Raw genomic sequence first — 22,174 nt, 5'->3', positions numbered from 1 at the left:
GAGGATAATTAAAATGCAAATTAAATTAACTGTTGATGGCGGCCATCCCACGCTGATTTTACAGCCAACGGGCCGCAACACGCGCGCCTCCGGAACTCTGTTGGAGTTCCAAGGCGGGACACTGTTGGGGAGGGGGGTGGGGAGCAGGGAAAACTACTCCTATTGGTTGTGGGGATGGTAGGAAGGGGGTTGAGGGTCAAAGATATTGAAGTTCGGGTGGGCGGGGGGGAAGTTGGGAATTTTGAAAAGTGTATTTTTGGGGGATAGGTCACTTTATGTGTTGAGGACTCAGTGGGGGGGGGGGGGGAAGAGGGGATTCAATGTTGAATTAAACGTTTATTAATTATTTTAATCACACCGGAACCTTTGAATATGTTAATATATCCTGAAGAGTTTGAAGCCCTTTAAAAATGGTGCCGGCGCCTGCGCGGTGGTGCCAGACGTTGTCGCTGGGGATGCGGCAGACATTCCCTCTATGTCTTCGGGGGCGGCCGCTATGCCCCTTCCATTTAAATGAGCCCCCGCGCGTAATATCGCGGGGGCTCAGTGGCGGCACTTCCATGTTGGAAGGCTGCCGACTTCACAGCGCGGCCCACTAATAAAATTCGGCCCTCTGTACGCGGATTGCTCCATATTGCACTATGCATACCTCTTAAGTGGTGCTTAGCTAGTTGACCAATATTTTTGTAGGTATTTTTTCGCACATAGTAACCCATCTGAACGTCAAGAAAATATATATAATGTAGTTGTATGTTCCTAACAATATACCAAGAAAGATGGATAATTTAACTAAAAGAAATAAAAGCAAAATACTGCAGATGCTGGAAATCTGAAATAAAAACAAAAAATGCTGGGGAATACTCAACAGGTCTGGCAGCATCTGTGGAGAGAGAAGCAAAGTTAACGTTTCAGGTCAATGACCTTTCATCAGAACGTGATGAAAGATCACTGACCTGAAACATTAACTTTGCTTCTCTCTCCATAGATGCTGCCAGACCTGCTGAGTCTTTTCCAGCACTTTTTGTTTTTATTTCAGATGGTTTAACTCCCATTTAACACATTGTTTATGCAGTAAGTTCTTAGTAAAGCAGTAAGTCCATTGAGGTGAAGAAGGAGCAGCGGGACCCGAGAGAAGTCCTGAGAAAAGGTGCCCCGAACACCCAAAAAATCCACGAACGGCCCCCCCGGCCGCAACTTCAAAGCGCCCGCGGGAGATGGCTCGGAGAGCATCTGCAGCGCACTGTCGGCAATGCTGCATGCCTTTATTTAAACCACTGCAAAAAAAAACCCTTAGCAAATGTAATCACCTCTAAGTCTGCCAAATGATGCTTCACCTCCCGAAGGACGTGGATGAGCTTTCCGGACGTCGATGGTGGGCACTGAGGAAATGGCTTATTACCTGCACCAGCTTCCCCCCCCCCCCTCCCACCCCTTTACCCCCCTTCCACCACCCCCCCCCCACCCCGTCCCCTTCCCTGCTCCACCCTCTCAGCTCACCCCCTCACAACCCCGTCCCAGCCCGCCCCCCCCTCGCACCATCTTCACCCCGCACCCCCTTCCCCTGCACCCCCCCCCACCCCCTCCTTCTACCCCTCCCCCTTGCATCCCCTCCTCCCACCGGCACCATCCTACACCTGTGTAGGTGCCCCAACAACCCCACTGCCTTGTGGGCGTCTCGGGAGAGACCAAGGCTAAGGGAGTAAACCCTAACAGAAAATCCGGAGCGGAACCCCGTAGGCGGTCATGTGTCACCTTTGGCATGTTTCCGGCAGTTCCTGCAGCCATACTGGTGCCAAACGTCGTGTCCTGCACTCCTTTGGACCCCACCAGAAAGGCCGAGAGGGGGGTTTTGACGACTGGGCAACTCTCAACCTCCATAAATTTGCCCAGGCATGCGCCATGGAGAGGTCACTCCATAGTTGCCTCACAGCGACTAAAACAACACGGAAGGCAGCAGTTACAGGTTATAAGTCCAGATAAATTGGCGTAGAAACTGGGCGCCACGGGTTGCCTTTGTCGGTGGGAGAGGTCATTGCACCTCACATTGCCCCCGTCAATAAGGTTCTGTCCCGCCACAGTCTGCCTGCTTCAATGGATGCTTGGAGCTCAGGGTCATTGCCCGAAAGGTGGACTGATACACCGCACCAAACAACATGAAAAAAGGAAAGAAGGTACCAGCCCTTCGCTTTGCAAGCTGGAACGTCAGAACTATGTGTCCTGGCCTGTCGGAAGACCTTACACAAATCAACGATTCTCGGAAGACCGCCATCATTAACAACGAGCTCAGTAGATTCAATGTGGACATTGCAGCACTTCAGGAGACTCGCCTCCCCGCGAGTGGCTCTCTCGCAGAGCAAGACGACACCTTCTTCTGGCAGGGCAGGGATCCTGAAGAACCAAGACAGCATGGAGTGGGCTTCGCCATCAGAAACTCCTTGCTCAGCATGATAGAGCCTCCCTCAAATGGCTCGGAACGCATACTGTCCATCCGACTGCTCACCACCTCTGGTCCAGTACACCTACTCAGCATCTATGCTCCAACACTCTGCTCCCCACCTGAAGCTAAAGACCAGTTCTATGAACAACTCCATAACATCATTAGCAGCATCCCCAACACCGAACACCTATTCCTGCTGGGGGACTTTAATGCCAGGGTTGGGGCCGACCATGACTCATGGCCCTCCTGCCTTGGGCGCGATGGCGTTGGAAGGATGAATGAGAACGGGCAGAGACTGCTTGAGTTGTGTACCTATCATAACCTCTGCATCACCAACTCGTTCTTTCACACTAAACCCTGTCACCAGGTTTCATGGAGGCACCCAAGATCACGTCATTGGCACCAGCTAGACCTCATTGTCACAAGGCGAGCCGCCTTAAACAGTGTTCAAATCACACGCAGCTTCCACAGTGCGGACTGCGACACCGACCACTCCCTGGTGTGCAGCAAGGTTAGACTCAGACCAAAGAAGTTGCATCATTCCAAGCAGAAGGGCCACCCGCGCATCAACACGAGCAGAATTTCTCACCCACAGCTGTTACAAAAATTTCTAAATTCACTTGTAACAGCCCTTCAAAACACTCCCACAGGGGATGCTGAGACCAAGTGGGCCCACATCAGAGACGCCATCTATGAGTCAGCTTTGACCACCTACGGCAAAAGTGCGAAGAGAAATGCAGACTGGTTTCAATCTCATAATGAAGAGCTGGAACCTGTCATAGCCGCTAAGCGCATTGCACTGTTGAACTACAAGAAAGCCCCCAGCGATTTAACATCCGCAGCACTTAAAGCAGCCAGAAGTACTGCACAAAGAACAGCTAGGCGTTGCGCAAACGACTACTGGCAACACCTATGCAGTCATATTCAGCTGGCCTCAGACACCGGAAACATCAGAGGAATGTATGATGGCATGAAGAGAGCTCTTGGGCCAACCATCAAGAAGATCGCCCCCCTCAAATCTAAATCGGGGGACATAATCACTGACCAACGCAAACAGATGGACCGCTGAGTTGAGCACTACCTAGAACTGTACTCCAGGGAGAATGCTGTCACTGAGACTGCCCTCAATGCAGCCCAGCCTCTACCAGTCATGGATGAGCTGGACATACAGCCAACCAAATCGGAACTCAGTGATGCCATTGATTCTCTAGCCAGCGGAAAAGCCCCTGGGAAGGACAGCATTACCCCTGAAATAATCAAGAGTGCCAAGCCTGCTATACTCTCAGCACTACATGAACTGCTATGCCTGTGCTGGGACGAGGGAGCAGTACCCCAGGACATGCGCGATGCCAACATCATCACCCTCTATAAAAACAAAGGTGACCGCGGTGACTGCAACAACATACCGTGGAATCTCCCTGCTCAGCATAGTGGGGAAAGTCTTTGCTCGAGTCGCTCTGAACAGGCTCCAGAAGCTGGCCGAGCGCGTCTACCCTGAGGCACAGTGTGGCTTTCATGCAGAGAGATCGGCCATTGACATGCTGTTCTCCCTTCGTCAGATACAGGAGAAATGCCGTGAACAACAGATGCCCCTCTACATTGCTTTCATTGATCTCACCAAAGCCTTTGACCTCGTCAGCAGACGTGGTCTCTTCAGACTACTAGAAAAGATCGGATGTCCACCAAAGCTACTAAGTATCATCACCTCATTCCATGACAATATGAAAGGCACAATTCAACATGGCGGCTCCTCATCAGAGCCCTTTCCTGTCCTGAGTGGTGTGAAACAGGGCTGTGTTCTCGCACCCACACTTTTTGGGATTTTCTTCTCCCTGCTGCTTTCACATGCGTTCAAATCCTCTGAAGAAGGAATTTTCCTCCACACAAGATCAGGGGGCAGGTTGTTCAACCTTGCCCGTCTAAGAGCGAAGTCCAAAGTACGGAAAGTCCTCATCAGAGAACTCCTCTTTGCTGACGATGCTGCTTTAACATCTCACACTGAAGAGTGCCTGCAGAGTCTCATCGACAGGTTTGCGTCTGCCTGCAATGAATTTGGCCTAACCATCAGCCTCAAGAAAACGAACATCATGGGGCAGGATGTCAGAAATGCTCCATCCATCAATATTGGCGACCACGCTCTGGAAGTGGTTCAAGAGTTCACCTACCTAGGCTCAACTATCACCAGTAACCTGTCTCCAGATGCAGAAATCAACAAGCGCATGGGAAAGGCTTCCACTGCTATGTCCAGACTGGCCAAGAGAGTGTGGGAAAATGGCGCACTGACACGGAACACAAAAGTCCGAGTGTATCAGGCCTGTGTCCTCAGTACCTTGCTCTACGGCAGCGAGGCCTGGACAACGTATGTCAGCCAAGAGCAACGTCTCAATTCATTCCATCTTCGCTGCCTTCGGAGAATACTTGGCATCAGGTGGCAGGACTATATCTCCAACACAGAAGTCCTTGAAGCGGCCAACACCCCCAGCTTATACACACTACTGAGTCAGCGGCGCTTGAGATGGCTTGGCCATATGAGCCGCATGGAAGATGGCAGGATCCCCAAAGACACATTGTACAGCGAGCTCGCCACTGGTATCAGACCCACCGGCCGTCCATGTCTCCGCTATAAAGACGTCTGCAAACGCGACATGAAATCGTGTGACATTGATCACAAGTCGTGGGAGTCAGTTGCCAGCATTCGCCAGAGCTGGCGGGCAGCCATAAAGACAGGGCTAAATTGTGGCGAGTCGAAGAGACTTAGTAGTTGGCAGGAAAAAAGACAGAGGCGCAAGGGGAGAGCCAACTGTGCAACAGCCCCGACAAACAAATTTCTCTGCAGCACCTGTGGAAGAGCCTGTCACTCCAGAATTGGCCTTTATAGCCACTCCAGGCGCTGCTTCACAAACCACTGACCACCTCCAGGCGCGTATCCATTGTCTCTCGAGATAAGGAGGCCCAAAAGAAGTTCTTAGTTGTCAATATTGTAGCAGAAAGCAGGCATGCTCAGACATCTTCCATCTGCATGATAAAATGGTGAGGTGATGATAATCCCTTGAGCTGAACAAACCTGAGATGACATTTAGTTTGGGAGTTAGTCTTAAGCGCCTCTCCATGCCTGAGGACCAACTAGATGTGAGTGTTCAATAGCCAAGGAATACAGTTCATGGATCTTCTGGCTAGTACCAAAACAACTGGAAAATCTGTCTTTCTCAGTCAGGAGGGAAACATCGTGTTTTGCACCATTCTGAAAAGCTTTTCTGTCTTGAATGAGATGATAGTCTGTTTTCCCTGATTTTCCTTCTCACCAAGAATTCTGTATATGGAGAGATTCTTAAATCATGATTTTCCTTTCCTCCCCAATCGACTTTAATGACCACAAAGATTCTATGCCAATTCTGGATACAAGAAAGAATCATTTCTATATTTACATTATGACTTTCTGCTAGTCAATGATGTGAGCACACTGTACATTAACATCCAGTTGGAGACACTTGTGTAGTCTTGGTATAAAAGTCACTGTTCAAATTTAGATACGGGAGCATAGTAAATAGGAGCAGGAGAAGGCCATTCGGCCCATCAAGCCTGCTCCATCATTCAAACAGATCATGGCTGATCATCTACCTCGACACCATTTTCCCCCACTATCCCTATATCCCTTGATGCCATTAGTATCCAGAAACATGCTCAACGATTGAGCTTTCACAGCCCTCTGGGGTAGAGAATTCCAAAGATTCGCTACCATCTGAGTAAAGACATTCCCCCTCATCTCAATCTTAAATTGTCTACCCCTTATTGTGTGATTATATCCCCTGGTTCTAGACTCACCAGCCAGGGGAAACATCCTATCCACATCTACCAAGTCATAAGTACATTTTATTGTTAGGATAACAAGATTTCACAATACTCAAAACCGGGTTAAATAAAAGTGCAACCTTTAGAATCTCGGTAACAACTATTAATAATTTCTCGGTGTACTTTGGCAGCATTTTATCCAATGCATTCTAACAAATATGGTTCTTGTGGTGATCCACTAGGTGGTGCACTTGTGCTAAACAGTTTCTACAGACAAATGTTCAATATTTGTCTTGAATGTTAACTTTTAAACAAAAATATTATCACAGTAATTCAATGAAAAATGTAATTAATATTTGTTATATTCCTGATTCAGATCTCATTATTTTTAAGATACAGTAATTCTACAAAGCAATAGACAATAGGCAATCTTATTAATAAAAACAGAAAGTGCTGGATGTACTCAGCAGGTCACAGACCTGAAACGTTAACTCTGCTTCTCTTTCCACAGCTGCTGCCAGACCTGCTGAGTATTTCCAGCACTTTCTGTTTTTATTTCAGATTTCCAGCATCGGCAGTATTTTGCTTTTAGGCAATCTCTCCAGGTATTTCAGGATCAAACTCCTGAAACATTTATCCTTGTTATAATTGGATTTGACTATATCTATGATCAGAGTAGTTGCATTATTTTGTTCATCTAATTGAATAAAATGATGCCACCTACTCTGATTGTCACCCAGCAAACAGACTTTCAGTTTGGGCTTCCATTGGTAAGTTAAATGTATTGTGTAAAAACTATATAAAAAACAACAACTGATTCCAGCAAAGAGTTTGAGGCTCATTTGATAATTTTTTCATACTAAATGCTCATAAGATTGCCCCTCCCCCACCCTCCACACAACCCTGGTAAAATAAATCAATCATTAAATTTCCTTTTAACAGCATCAGATTTTTCATGTTTGCTCAGAGATTTGGCCTCTCACTATATTAATTGAAATTGTCGTGGATCATGCGACTACACATTTCTTAGACAGCACCTGTGCAAATCTGTAATGCATTGGTAGATTTAAATATGTTAAAGTCAGTCTGTGTTAGTTCTCTTTGTAAAACTAGCAATTTTAATGAACTGCGTTGGACTGTATCACCACTCATTTCTTACTCTTTATCGATTTGGTTCCTCATAGTATCAACCTCTCAGCTCCTACCGGCTAGTTCCTAAGTGAAGACACCATCACCAAATGTGAGAATGCAAGAATATTCAAAATCAGAAATACTAAAAGATGCCAAACATAATTTCTTGTAACTGAGTTTTAAAAAGGCATCCCTCTGCCAAGACTAATTTAAATAGAAGCACTGTTGTTTTCACATGTATCTTATGGAGTCACTGTGACCTTATACAATTGGTGACTCACTTTACATAAATTAGATGATTGGGGGTTGTTTTTTATAACTTTTGAGCCAATTGGATCAGTTGTACACCTCTCTGGCAACTGCTCCTGAGCCTAACATCATTTTATTTTTGACAAAAAGAATTGTTAGTGCAGAATTCTGGCTTTATTTTTGTCCCTCCCGCCCACAGAATGAGTTATTAACTGAATTTTTAAATTTGCTTTTCTCTCAACTTATGTATCCTATATTTGTCCTTACTAAGTGCTTTTCATCCAACAAACAACAGTAAATCTGTATTGATGCCTTGATGTTAGAATTTAGGATTTTCCTTTGTTGATTTTAATCATCTCTGCTTCACTCTGGCAAAGGCTGATCGTACAATGCAAACAACAGATTCATTTCTAGTTACATTTCGTAAAAATTATAAATGGCAGTTAAAGCAAAGTTATAAATTGGAAGGCAATCATATGTTAGGAAAATCAATGTAAATTTATACCATACTCACATTTTGTTCAAAACAACAGACTGTTATTAGCTCCTGAGGTCAAGCAGGGTAAGCACATAGCTATTTATAATATCTGTCAGGATACAGAGATTGTTTTGCTTGTCCAGAGATGTTCTTATTAAAGGACTCCAACTGTAGTGAATCAAACACAAGTTGATCATTTCATTTTTCTTTAGTTTCCATTTTTACTCACGTTTCTTTGTTTATCTGACGGGGTCTCTCAAGCTAGACTACAGCTCCAGCACCCCATTGGTACCTCACCAAAGTGACCATTCTTCATGAGTGCATCTAGAAAGTGAATATTGGCAGTGTATTCACTTTTAGGGTTGTCACAATTAAGGCTAATCCTGTGCTATCCTGACATCTGCATAATATGTACTTTCCAGTAAGATTGCTGGAAAGCAATTATGGCTAATTTTTCTTACTTCTTCTTAGCCCAGTGGGACTAGGTGCTAATTCTAAAACCTCCACACCATCTCAGCTGAAACCAGCTAGCTCAACACAGCCCAATAACATCTGGTCTGTATGGCTCAGTACTAAGTCATCATTGAAACATGTATTTTAATTACCTTTCAATAATCTGGGGATCAGACGATTCTATTCCTTATAGTACAGATGCATTGTTTAAGTCAAAGTGATTCATTGACAACCATGCTGAATGTTCAGCTGAGAGACTGCAGCAATTACATCCATTTAAGAAGGGTCTAATTTGGGATCCTTCATTTATTCCTGTTTTCCTTAAAGCTGTAAATAAAGCTGTGTTCCTCTGAATTGAATGTCTTCTTTTAGTCAATAAATCCAACACACAGGTTCAACTGATATTCATTTGCCTTCTCAGTGAGTTAGATCATTGTATGTAGGTGGTCTGTTTTAGAGTATACTTCCCTACACCATGCCTGTTCTCTTAGTTGGTGTTCGTCTAATGTTTTCTTTATCCTATTTTGAATCATAGAGGACATTTACACAGATGCAACAGCCAGAATACACATCGACAAAGACATAACACAGTTGATGAATATCAAAAGAGGAGTGAGGCAAGGGGATACAATCTCACCAAAAACATTTACCACAGTAATGGAAGACATATTCAAGAAGATACCTTTAGAGGAGGAGGATTAAATATTGATGGAGCAAAAACTAACAGACTTATGCTTTGCAGATGACGTTGCATTAATTACTGTTAAAGACTTGGACGTGTAACTAAATAACTTAAATAAACAGGGTAAAAATATTGGACTGAACATGCACAAAGGAAAAACAAAATATATGACAAACTTTAAGACAGAAGATACCATACAAATTGAATGCCAAATAATTGAAAAAATGACTGAATATGAATAACTGGGCCAAATATTTAAGATGGAGGATTGTAAAAATGAAGATGTACTGAGTAGGATTAGGGCAGGGTGGAGTTGTTTCAGAAGATACAATAGTCTGTGTGATAAGAAAATACCACTGTCATTAAGGAGGAGGGTGTATGATCATTATGTGCTACCAGCCATGACATATGAGACAGGATCATGGATAACTACAAAATATATAGAATGAAAACTGTATTCAGAAGATAAAAGAAGCCAAATAGAGAAGGGCTGGGCATATTGCTTGAAGAAATTATAGCAGGTGGACAAAAAGGTAATGGAGTGACAGCCAAGAACAGGAAAAAGGAGAAGGGGAGACTGAGAAGAAGATGGGGAGATGACGTAATATCATACCTAGGAACCACATGGGCAAGAACAGCAAGGGATAGAGATGAATGGAAAAGGTATGAGGAGGGCTACATCCTACAGTGGGATGAACACAGCTTAAATGAAATGAAAACTTGGGATCTTTGCCAATCTCAGCCATTTGAAGCCCTTAATACTCAAAGGTGTTTGTAATAAAGTTTTGCCTTCTTAACAGAGGGAAAAATACAAATGCCATGTCAAGGAACTACTGTTATGAAAGTGCTTCCTTTTTTTAATATATTTTTGAGGACTCGTGTTTAAAAATTATGGGAATTGATTCATTTGAAAGACTGAAAAGAGATTCCACAGATGCTGGACTTAGTTTTTTTTATAAGGTCAGTGGAAGGACTTGAGATTTTGTTTAAAAACAAACCCTTACTGGATGTCACATACCTTAAGCTAAGTATACAACAGGAGCCTTTGTGACTAGGGAAGTTGTTTACAGAGAAGTGACATATCAATATTTATGGTGGTCAAGAGTTGGTTTCGTTTGGGATACTATTTCGAGTCGGTTGCTGGATTATATTCTGAAATAAAATTAGAGTATAAAACTGGCCATATCGTTAACTGGGTAACGCATTTAAATATATATTGTGAACCATGGAGAAGTAGAACTGAAGAAAGACAGTACATTCCTCCAGCCTCGGTCGTAACATACAATTCGGGGCTCTGTGCAGGATAACCCAAAGCCACGACGTGCAATTGTAAGTGGAGTAATAATATATGAAAAGGGGAAAAGGAAAACACCAGGTTTCATGTGCATTAGAGTAAAGTTTACACTCCTTTGTCAGTTGCTACGACCTTTCTGGAGAGGGAGGACTTATCCTTGAGTGATTTGATTAACCTAACCAAGTCAAGGTTAAAAGAATTGGCAGAAAAGTTGGAGTTAGAGTTAAAACCAGGGGCTAAGAAAGCAGACATAATTGAAGTAATAGCACAGCATTCGAAATTGGAAGGAGGAAAAGGCAATCCAGATGATACTTCAGTTGAGTTAGCTAGAATTCAGTTGCAGATGAAGCAGCTTGAACTTGAAAGAGAAAAAGAAATTTAAAAACTTGAACTTGAAAAAGAACTGAGAAAACCTGAGCTAGAATTTCAAAGGGAGCAAGCAGAGTGGCTAAAGAGAGGAAAAGAAAGATAAAAAGAAGAGTAGCCAGAGAGGACATTCCAATTTTAAAAACTAGAGCTAAAAAAAAGGGTGGCCTTGATCCCAAAGAAAATTCTGGTGAGGAAAGACCTGACTTCAACCCAGGACCGAGTGGAGAGCTGTTTAAATTTGTTCAAGCCCTCCCGAAGTTTGAGGAAAGGGATGTAGAGGCATTTTTCATTTTTTGAAAAGATAGCTAGACAGATGAAGTGGCTGAAGGAAAACTGGGCAGTGCTCATGCACAGCAGGTCGATAGGCAGAGCTCATGAAGTTTATGCCATGCTTTCTGTGGAGGCTACTGCAGATTATGAGATGAAAAAAAAGGCTATTCTTGCTGCTTATGAGTCGGTCCCTGAAACTTAAGGCAGAAAGGATGTGATGGCACTGGAGAGGGCGCAGAGGAGATTCACCAGGATGTTTCCTGGGCTGGAGCATTTCAGCTATGAAGAGAGACTGAAAAGGCTAGGGTTGTTTTCCTTAGAGCAGAGAAGGCTGAGGGGGGACATGATTGCGGTAAACAAAATTATGAGGGGCATTGATCGGGTAGATAGGAAGAAACTTTTTCCCATAGCGGAGAGGTCAATAACCAGAGGATATAGATTTAAGGTAAGGGGCAGGAGATTTGGAGGGGATTTGAGAAAAGAATTTCACCCAGAGGGTGGTTGGAATCTGGAATGCACTGCCTGAAGAGGTGGTAGAGGCAGGAACCCTCACAACATTTAAGAAGTATTTAGATGAGCACTTGAAACGTCATAGCATACGAGGCTATGGGCCAAGTGCTGGAAAATGGGATTAGAATAGGTAGGTGCTTGATGGCCGGCACAGACACAATGGGCCGAAGGGCCTCTTTCTATGCTGTATGACTCTGTGACTAAATTTTGGAACATCCAGAAACAGTCTGAGCAGACTTATGTAGAATTTGAGAGCGTAAAGCAAATTAACTTCGATTGTTGGATGCGGGCACTAAAGGTAGAGGCCACGTATGAGACCCTTAGGGTAATAATTCTCCTGGAAGAATTTAAAAATTCACTCCCTCCGTTAGTAAGAACCCACATAGAGAACCAGAAGGTTTCAACAGCCAAACAGACAGCTGAGATCGCTGATGGTTATGAGCTTGTCCACAAGCCCAAACTCGTTTTCCATCACCCTCACAAACCCAAGAAGGATAGAAGGTGGGAGGGTGACAGGAAGTAGCCGGGAACAAGAAGGGTTAGCCCCGGGATCACCTCCTCAAGCCAGAAAGGAAGATGCTGAGGGTGGAAGCCTGTTTCCATTGCCACAAGGTGGGAAGTGTTGTAAGTTGCAGGGTAAACCAATGGGACCAATTGGGGTACACAAGGCCAATGCAGAGAAAGGGGCCCTGACTGACAGTACAACAGATCAGGCTGTAGTAAAAGCAAAATACTGCAAATGCTGGAAATCTGAAATAAAAACAAGAAATGCTGGAAATACTCAGCAGGTCTGGCAGCATCTGTGGAGAGAGAAGCAGAGTTAACGTTTCAGGTCAGTGACCCTTCATCAGAACTGGCAGAGCCAGAAATGTAATAGGTTTTAAGCAAGTAAAGCAGGGTGGGGCAAGAGATAACAAAGGAGCAGGTGTTGATAGGACAAGGTCACAGAGAATAACTGACCAGAAGGTCATGGAACAAAGGCAAACAATATGTTAATTGTGTGCTGAAAGACAAAGCGTTAGTACAGAGAGGGTGTTAATGGACAGAATACTGAACAGCCTGGCCCCAAGCACAAACATGAAAAAAACAGTGATAGGCACTGTAGAAACAAACAAAAATAAAATAAACACATAAAAAAGAAAAAATAATGAAAAAAAAAAGGGGGGCCATCTTGCTCTGAAATTATTGAACTCAATGTTCAGTCTGGCAGGTTGTAGTGTGCCTAATCGGTAAATGAGATGCTGTTCCTTGAGCTTGCATTGATGTTCACTGGAACACTGCAGCAATCCCAGGACAGAGCTGTGGGCATGAGAGCAGGGGGTAGTGTTGAAATGGCCAGTAACCGGAAGCTCGGGTCATGCTTTCAGACCGAGCGGAGGTGTTCCGCAAAGTGGTCACCCAGTCTGCATTTGGTCTCCCCTATGCAGAGGAGACCACATTGTGAGCAGCAAATACAGTGTACTAAATTGAAAGAAGTACAAGTAAATTGCTGCTTCGCCTGAAAGGAGCGTTTGGGGCCTTGGATGGTGAGGAGAGAGGAGGTAAATGGGCAGGTAATACACCTCCTGCGATTGCAAGGGAAGGTACCGTGGGAAGGGGATCAGTTATTGGGGGTAATGGAAGTGTGGACCAGGGTGTTGCAAAGGGAACGATCCCTTTGGAATGCTGACGGGGAGGGGAGGGGAGGGGAAGATGCCTTTTGCAGTGGCATCACGCTGGAGGTGGCGGAAATGGCGGAGGATGATCCTTTGGATGTGGAGGCTGGTGGGGTGGAAAGTGAGGACAAGGGGAATCTTGTCACAGTTCTGGAAGGGAGGGGAAGGGGTGAGGGTCGAGATGCGGGAAATGGGCTGGACACGGTTGAGGGTCCTGTCAACACAGTTGTGGGGGGGTGGAATCCTAGGTTGAGGAAAAAGAAAGACAGATCAGAAGCGCTGTCATGGAAGGTTGCATCATCAGAGCAGATGCATAAGAGACAGAGGAACTGGGAGAATGGAATGGAGTCCTTACAGGAGGCAGGGTGTGAAGAAGTGTAGTCGAGGTAGCTGTGAGTGTCAGGTTGTAGCTCTGACTGCAGCTGTAAGGCTAAGTACAAAAATCACTGTGAATGCGGGGGACGTGAACATAGTACCTGAGAGTTATAGGGAATTCTTGTCAAAATGAAAAGTAACTCCTATCCCTCAAGTGAGGCACATAAACCTATAATTATACATGGGGATACAGGAGCCACCCAAACTCTTTTGCTGGCGAAAGGCATAACTTTTCCAAACAACGCATTGAATGCCAAGGTGTAAGTGAATGGTAACGGCAGGGAGTATATACCTGTACCTTTGTATCGGGTGCACCTGGAGTGTGACCTAATATCTGGAACGGTAACCACAGGAGTTGTCCATAGTTTGCCTATAGAAGAAGTTGACCGACTCCTGGGGAATGATTTGGCTGGAGCGAAGGTAGTAGCTTCTCTAGTAGTCATGGAAAGACCAAGTGAAGTCAAAGAGCAGTTGCAGGAAAAAGTTCCAGGAATTTATCCTTCATGTGTAGTGACCTGGGCAATGGCTAAACAAGTTCCATTGTTGGAGGTCAAATTGGTACCACAGACAGATAGCCGAACATCTGAAACCTACTTTGGGGATTTGGATAATGCGAAGGAAACGTTCAGTAAGTCTTCTCTGATCAAGGCTCAGCAAGCCAGTCCAAAGTTAAGTAAAGTGGCACAATCGGCTCTAACTGAAGCTGAAGCAAAGGGAGTTCCAGAAGGCAACTATATTAAAAATGCGTTTCTGATGAGGAAGTGGAGACCTGCTCACAGACCTGCGTACGAAGAATGGACGGTAGTTCACCAGATAGTGGTACCGCCCAAGTATCGTCAGGAAATACTAAGGATCGCCCATGAAATTCCGATGGCGGAACATGTGGTAATGTGGAAGATCCAATCATGTATAAGTTGACATTTTTACTGGCCAGATCTTTCCAAGGACGTTGTGTAGTTTTGTAAAATGTGCCTTACGTGCCAGATCATGGGAAAACCGCAGCCTTCCATAAAACCGGCACCTCTAATTGCCATACCAGTTTTTGGGAACCATTTAGTAGGTTTTGGTAGACTGAGTGGGACCTTTACCGAAAACAAAAGCAGGACACCAATTTCTACTCATTATTATGGATATGGCTACTCAGTTCCTGGAAGCCATTCCCTTGAGAACAATTTCTACTACTGTAGTGGTAGTTCTTCACTCGATATGGATTACCTATTGAGATCCAGTCAGATATAGGTTCCAATTTATGTCTAAACTTTTTCAGGAAGTTATGAGTAATCTGGGTATAACACAGTTAAAGTTCTCAGAGTACCACCCAAAGACATAAGGGGCTTTAGAACGGTACCATCAGACCTTCAAAATGATGATCAGGGCACACTGTTATGAATATCCCATGATTGGGACAAAGAGTTGCAATTTCTTTTGTTTGCCAACAGGGTTTCACCTAATGAGTCCTTTTGAATTAGTTTATGGACATGAGGTAAGAGGTCCTCGAAAACTATTCAAAGAAAAGTTTTTTGAACAGAGGGATGAATCTTCCGTGTTAGATTATGTATCCGTATTCTGGGAGTGGCTCACGAGAATCTGCAAAGTGGCTCAGGAACATCTTAAAGCTTCCCAAACAACCATGAAGAAATGGGCAGACAAGCATGCCAAGACCCGAACATTTCAACCAGGAGATGAGGTATTAGTATTACTGCCTTTACAGGGTGAACCACTGAAAGCATGGTTCAGTGGACCATATGGAGTAATCTAAAGGATTGATAAATTATTTGATTGACACACCAGATTGCTGGAAAAAGAATCGGCTGTGTCACATCAATATGTTGAAACAAATTCACTGCCAAGAGGAGGATAAGCAAGAACAGGTATGTCGGGTAGTAGGGACAGTGAAGAATGAAAGGGATAGTGAGGATGAGGCAGAAGGAGGCCTAGACAATACTCAAATGGAACCTCCTACTATCCGGTTAGCTAATACTGAATTGTTAGGGAGATTGGACAGTCTGCTTTCACATTTAGATGCAGAACAATGAGAAGACCTAACAAGGTAAGTCACAGCATTTAAAGGGTTCTGTAGGGACAAACCAAGATGTACAACCTTAGGCATACGTGATGTAGATGTAACAGTATCCTCTCCTATAAAACAGAATCCTTATCGCTTAAGTCCAGAAAAACAGGCCCAGGTGAAAGCAGAAATCCATGTTGGAAAACCACCTAATTAAAATGAGTCAAAGCAGCTGGAGTTCCCCTAGCTGCCTAAACCTGATGGTTCAACCAATTTTTGCATCCACTACAGAGAGGTTAATGCAGTAACAAAGGCAGACTCCTACCCAATTCCTCACTTGGAAGACTGTACTGACAGAGTTGGCAGTGCCACCTTTCTTATAGAAATTGATCAGTTAAAGGGATACTGGCTGATTCCTTTAACACCCTGAGCGAAAGAAATGTTGGCCTTTGTCAGATGGTCTTTTCCAATGCTGAGTGATGCCATATGGGTAAAAAAATGCCCCAGCCACTTTTCGGAGACTAGTGAACCAAGTGGTAGCCAGTGTTCCTAACTGTGTGGTTTACCTTGATGATGTGCTGGTATACAGTGATACTTGGAAGGACCACTTGGAACAACTAGAAGCTCTATTTAGAAAATTACAGTTGGCTGATTTGGTCATAAACCTTGCCAAAAATGAATTTGCAAAAGCACGGGTAACCTACCTAGGGCATATAGTAGGGCAAGGGCAAGTGTTGCCAAGAACAGCAAAAGTACAAGCATTGATCGAGTTCCTACCCTTAAGACTAAACAAGAAATCATGAGGTTTTTGGGGATGTGTGGTTTCTACCTCAAGTTTGTTCCAAATTTTAGCACTATAGCTGCTCCACTGACAGATTTGCTACAAAAAAAGAAAGCCAAGATAGTGTGGTCAGGAGAATGCCAAGGATCTTTTGAGAGGCTGAAAGCCATTTTGATCAATAAACCAGTATTGGCTGCCCCAAATTTCACTAAGCCCTTCAAGGTCGCAACTGATGCTAGTAACCTGGGGGTCAGTGCAGTCCTGTTGCAATAAGATGAATCAGGCATAGAAAGGCCAGTGGGATACTTTTTCAAAATGCTAAATCAACATCAAAAGTGATACTCTACAGTGGAAAAAGAAACCATGATCTTACTACTAGATCTTAAACATTCCAAAGTATATGTTTGCCACGAATACAGAAAGACACGGGTATATACTGATCATAACCCCCTAGCCTTTGTGGAAAATTCAAAAACCAGAATGCCAGACTATTTCGAAGGAGTTTATTATTGCAGCACTATCACTTAAAGATTATCCATATTGCAGGGAAAAATAATGTAATTGCTTATGCTTTGTCTAGAATTTAACTTTGCTTTGAGTTATCTGAGTATAAAGATGGTACAGGACATAACTGTATTAGTATAAAAGCAAAATACTGCAGATGCTGGAAATCTGAAATAAAAACAAGAAATGCTGGAAATACTCAACAGGTCTGGCAGCATCTGTGGAGAGAGAAGCAGAGTTAACGTTTCAGGTCAGTGACCCCTCTTCAGAACTCGCAGATATAAGAAATGTAAAAGATTTTAAGCAAGAAAAACAGGGATGGGGCAACAGATAACAAAAGAGAAGGTGTTGATAGGACAAGGTCACAGAATAGCTGACCAGAAGGTCATGGGGCAAAGGCAAATGATATGTTAATGGTGTGCTGAAAGACAAAGCATTAGTACAGAGAGGATGTTATTGGACTGAAAACTGAACAGCCACAAGCACAAACATGAAATAAAACAGTGGGTAAGCATAGTAAAAACAAATTGAACAAACTAAAATAAAATAAACAAGAAAAATAACTAAAAATATAAGTGAAATGGGGGGCCGTCATGCTCTAAAATTATTGAACTCAATGTTGAGTCCAGCAGGCTGTAGCGTGCCTAATCGGTAAATGAGATGCTGTTCCTCGAGCTTGCGTTGATGTTCACTGGAACGCTGCAGCAATCCCAGGACAGAGATGTGAGCATGAGAGCAGGGGGGAGTGTTTAAATGGCCAGCAACTGGAAGCTCTGGGTCATGCTTTTGGACTGAGTGGACGTGTTCCGCAAAGTGATCACCCAGTCTGCGTTTGTTCTCCCCAATGTAGAGGAGACCACATTGTGAGCAGCGAATACAGTATACTACATTGAAAGAAGTACAAGTTAATCACTGCTTCACCTGAAAGGAGCGTTTGGGGCCTTGGATGGTGAGGAGAGAGGAGGTAAATGGGCAGTTAATACACCTCCTGCGATTGCAGGGGAAGGTGCCATGGGAAGGGGACGAGGTGGTGGGGATAAAGGAGGAGTGGACCAGGGTGTTGCGGAGGGAATGATCCCTTTGGAATGCTGTTAGGGGAGGGGAGGGGAAGATGCCTTTTGTAGTGGCATCATGCTGGAGGTGGCGGAAATGGTGGAGGATGATCCATTGGATATGGAGGCTGATGGCGTGGAAAGTGAGGACAAGGGGAACCCTGTCGCGGTTCTGGGAGGGAGGGGAAGGGTTGAGGGTAGAGGTGCGGGAAATGGGCTGGAGATGGTTGAGGGCCCTGTCAACCACAGTTGGGGGGAATCCTCGGTTGAGGAAAAAGGAAGACATATCAGAAGCGCTGTCAAGGAAGGTAGCATCATCAGAGCAGATGCTTTGGAGATGGAGAAACTGGGAGAATGGAATGGAGTCCTTACAGGAGGCAGGGTGTGAAGAAGTGTAGTCGAGGTAGCTGTGGGAGTTGGTGGGCTTATAATGAATATTAGTAGACGGCCTATCTCCAGAGATGGAGACAGAGAAGTTGAGGACGGGGAGTAAAGTGTCAGAGATGGACCATGTAAAGGTGAGAGAAGGGTGGAAATAGAAGGAAAGTTGATAGAGTTTCTTCCTACTTCCTACTTCCCCCTGGACCATGACCCCACCACCGAACATCAAGCGACTGTCCACAGGACTGTCACTGACCTCATCTCCTCTGGAGATCTTCCCTATACAGCTTCCAACCTCATAGTTCTGCAACCCCGGACAGCCTGCTTCTACCTCCTTCCCAAAGTCCACAAACAGGACTGTTCCGGCAGACCCATTGTTTCAGCCTGTTCCTGCCCCACTGAACTTATTCCTTCTTATCTTGAGTCTATTTTTTCTCTGCTGGTCCAGTCTCTTCCCACCTATATCTGTGACTCTTCTGATGCCGTACGTCATTTTGACAATTTCCAGCTTCCTGACCCCAACCGCCTCCTCTTTGCAATGGACATCCAATCTCTCTCACCTCCATCCCCCACCAAGACGGTTTGAGGGCTCTCCGCTTCTTCCTTGAACAGAGGCCCAACCAGTCCCCAACCACCACCACCCTCGTCCGCCTGGCTGAACCTGTTCTCACATTGAACAACTTCTCCTTCAACTCCACTCACTTCCTTCAAGTAAAAGGTGTTGCTATTGGTACCGCATGGTTCCTAGTTACACCTGTCTTTTTGTGTGATATGTCAAACATTCCTTGGTCCAGTCCTACTCAGGCCTTCTGCCCCCACTCTTTTTCCGGTACATTGATAACTGTATCAGTGCCGTTTCCTGCTCCCGCCCCGAACTGGAAAACTTTATCAACTTTGCTTCTAATTTCCACCAGTTTCTCAATCTCCGACGCATCTGCTCTGATGATGCTACCTTCCTTGACAGCGCTTCTGATATGTCTTCCTTTTTCCTCAACCGAGGATTCCCCCCCAACTGTGGTTGACAGGGCTCTCTACCATGTCCGGCCCATTTCCCGCACCTCTACCCTCAACCCTTCCCCTCCCTCCCAGAACCGCGACAGGGTTCCCCTTGTACTCACTTTCCACCCCATCAGTCTCCATATCCAATGGATCATCCTCCACCATTTCCGCCACCTCCAGCGTGATGGCACTACCAAAAGCATCTTCCCCTCCCCTCCCCTATCAGCATTCCGCAAGGGATCATTCCCTCCGCAACACCCTGGTCCGCTCCTCCATTACCCTCACCACCTCGTCCCTTTCCCACGGCACCTTCCCCTGCAATTGCAGCAAGTGTAATACCTGCCAATTTACCTTCCCTCTCCTCACCATCCAAGGCCCCAAACACTCCTTTCAGGTGAAGCAGCGACTTACTTGTACTTCTTTCAATGTAGTATACAGTATTCGCTGCTCACAGTGTGGTCTCCTCTACATTGGGGAGACCAAACGCAGACTGGGTGACCACTTTGTGGAACATGTCAGTCCGAGCTTCCGGTTGCTGGCCATTTAAACACTCCCCCCTGCTCTCATGCTCACATCTCTGTCCTGGGATTGCTGCAGTGTTCCAGTGAACATCAAAGCCAGCTCGAGGAACAGCATCTCATTTACCGATTAGGCACGCTGCAGCCTGCTGGACTCAACATTGAGTTCAATCATTTCAGTGCATGTCAGGCCCCCCCATTTTACTTATATTTTTAGTTATGTTTCTTGTTTATTTTATTTTAGTTTGTTTCTAAAGTGCCTACCCACTGTGTTTTATTTCATGTTTGTGCTTGTGGCTGTTCAGTTTTCAGTCCATTAACACCTATCTATACTAATGTTTTGTCTTTCAGCACACTATTAACATATTGTTTGCCTTTGCCCCATGACCTTCTGGTCAGCTATTCTGTGACCTTGTCCTATCAACACTTTCTCTTTTGTTATCTTTTGCCCCACCCCTGTTTTTCTTGCTTAAAATCTTTTACATTTCTGATATCTGCCAGTTCTGAAGAGGGATCACTGACCTGAAACGTTAACTCTGCTTCTCTGTCCACAGATGCTGCCAGACCTGTTGCGTATTTCCAGCGTTTCTTGTTTTTATTATAACTGTATTAGTTACAGGTAAAGAGTGAATGAGAATGAATGTGTTTTAATTTTTTTCATCTGTTTTTTTCCCTACTCTTTGTAATGAAACACATTTCAAAATGGTGTTTCATTTCTCCAAGGATGGAGGTGTTATGAAAGTGCTTCCATTTTTAAATATTTTTGAGGACCCCTGTTTAAACAATTGTGGAAATAGATTTATTTGAAAGACTGAAGAGATTCCATCGATGCTGGTCTTTGTTTTTTTTTAAGTCACTGGAAGGACTTGAGATTTTGTTTAAAAACAAATCCTTACTGGATATATCATGCCTTAAGCTAAGTCAATAGCAGGAGCCTTGGTGGCTAGAGGAGTTGTTTACAGAGAAGTGACATGCCAAGATGTATGGTGGTCAAGAGTTGGCTTCATTTTCGATATTGTTTCGAGTCAGTTGCTGGATTTTATTCTGAAATAAAAATAGAGTACATAATTGACCATATCGGTAACTGGGTAACATATTTAAATATATGTTGTGACCTGTGCAGAAATGGAACTGGAGAAAGACAGTGCATTCCTCCAACCTCGGTCGAAGATGATTATTTGGTGGAGTGCTGAAAATGACTTGGTAGAGGGTACCACATGAGTGCCAGAGACAGCTCATCCACGATCTATAATTTCTTCGCGTGATCAGAAATATTACATGTATAGGTGAATAATTCCGTTCTGAACTTTTTTGTTGCTTGTGTTAAATTTCAATAAAGTTTAAAGATGGAATATTAGTATCAGCTAACTAAAACTTCCCTCTTTTAGTTTAACATCAGTAGCAATCTGAACAACTGGAGAATTCAATAACCGCTTCTTCTCTCCCACCAACCAATAGCAATTCGAGACAATATCGCAAACAGTAATTTCAAAACTTGCTGCTTCTATCCCTCGAAAGATCACATGCCAGATGAGTATCACATAGACCAAGATATCTAATCAAATTTAGTTACAATCAAACAATTGAAAAGTCAAGATATTAAGCAAATAATAAGTATGAGTTACCTTTGTGCAAACAGTGTGCAGTATCCATGAAAGTCCTTTACCTTCAATAGAAAATAGTCCCCAGTTGTCTATCGACACAAGCAGTCCAATAAGCTCTGTACCATCAGCTAATAACCTCAGCATATTTCATGCGGTAAAAGTGTTTTTTTGCAGTTTTCAAATGGTTAGCAGCAGTTTCAGAACAGTTGCAAAGACTCATCTGGTTTTACATGGCTTCCTGTTTTTTGACATCAATTCTCACTATTCCTGTTTCTATCAACTTGGTTCATTCAGGAAATTGAACCCACAGCACCCCTCCCCCACCCCTACCATCACAGCCCCCACATCACCCCAATTGCCACAGACTAAAAGGTTGGCTATGTAATTTCTCGAAATAACTGCCTACAGATATTGGTATCAATTCAAATTACATGATACATTACAGAAAATGAATAGGCATAAGTATATGCTTATCTTTCTGTTTGAAAGATGCAGTGGCTTTATGCTGTGTTAATTCAATGTGAAAGAAAGTTCTATTGATGTTATCTTTTATTTGTTGTTATTCCAGGATACACTGCCATGCCAGAAAAAATCTGGGCTTTTAAAGTGCTTCTAAAAGCAGTTGCAGCTTTCCC

The 22,174-nt window shown here is 44.1% G+C and overlaps 1 long non-coding RNA gene across 1 annotated transcript in view; it reads right to left on the bottom strand.

The window, feature by feature from the left end:
* The window catches only part of LOC137384275 (uncharacterized), a 117,154-nt gene extending 95,384 nt beyond the window's left edge, over positions 1-21,770 (bottom strand). Inside the window, exons 1-2 of the long non-coding RNA XR_010977556.1 lie at positions 21,561-21,770; positions 8,121-8,252 (exon numbers count right to left, since the gene is read on the bottom strand). This is a non-coding gene — a long non-coding RNA (uncharacterized lncRNA). The remainder of the gene's footprint in view (positions 1-8,120; positions 8,253-21,560) is intronic.
* Positions 21,771-22,174: the final 404 nt, after the last annotated feature.

The sequence above is a fragment of the Heterodontus francisci genome, chromosome 26 (genome assembly GCF_036365525.1).
Source record: "Heterodontus francisci isolate sHetFra1 chromosome 26, sHetFra1.hap1, whole genome shotgun sequence".
Lineage (NCBI taxonomy): Eukaryota > Metazoa > Chordata > Chondrichthyes > Heterodontiformes > Heterodontidae > Heterodontus > Heterodontus francisci.
The sequence above is the reverse complement of the archived record's forward strand: the minus strand, read 5'-3'. Positions and strand labels throughout refer to the sequence as shown.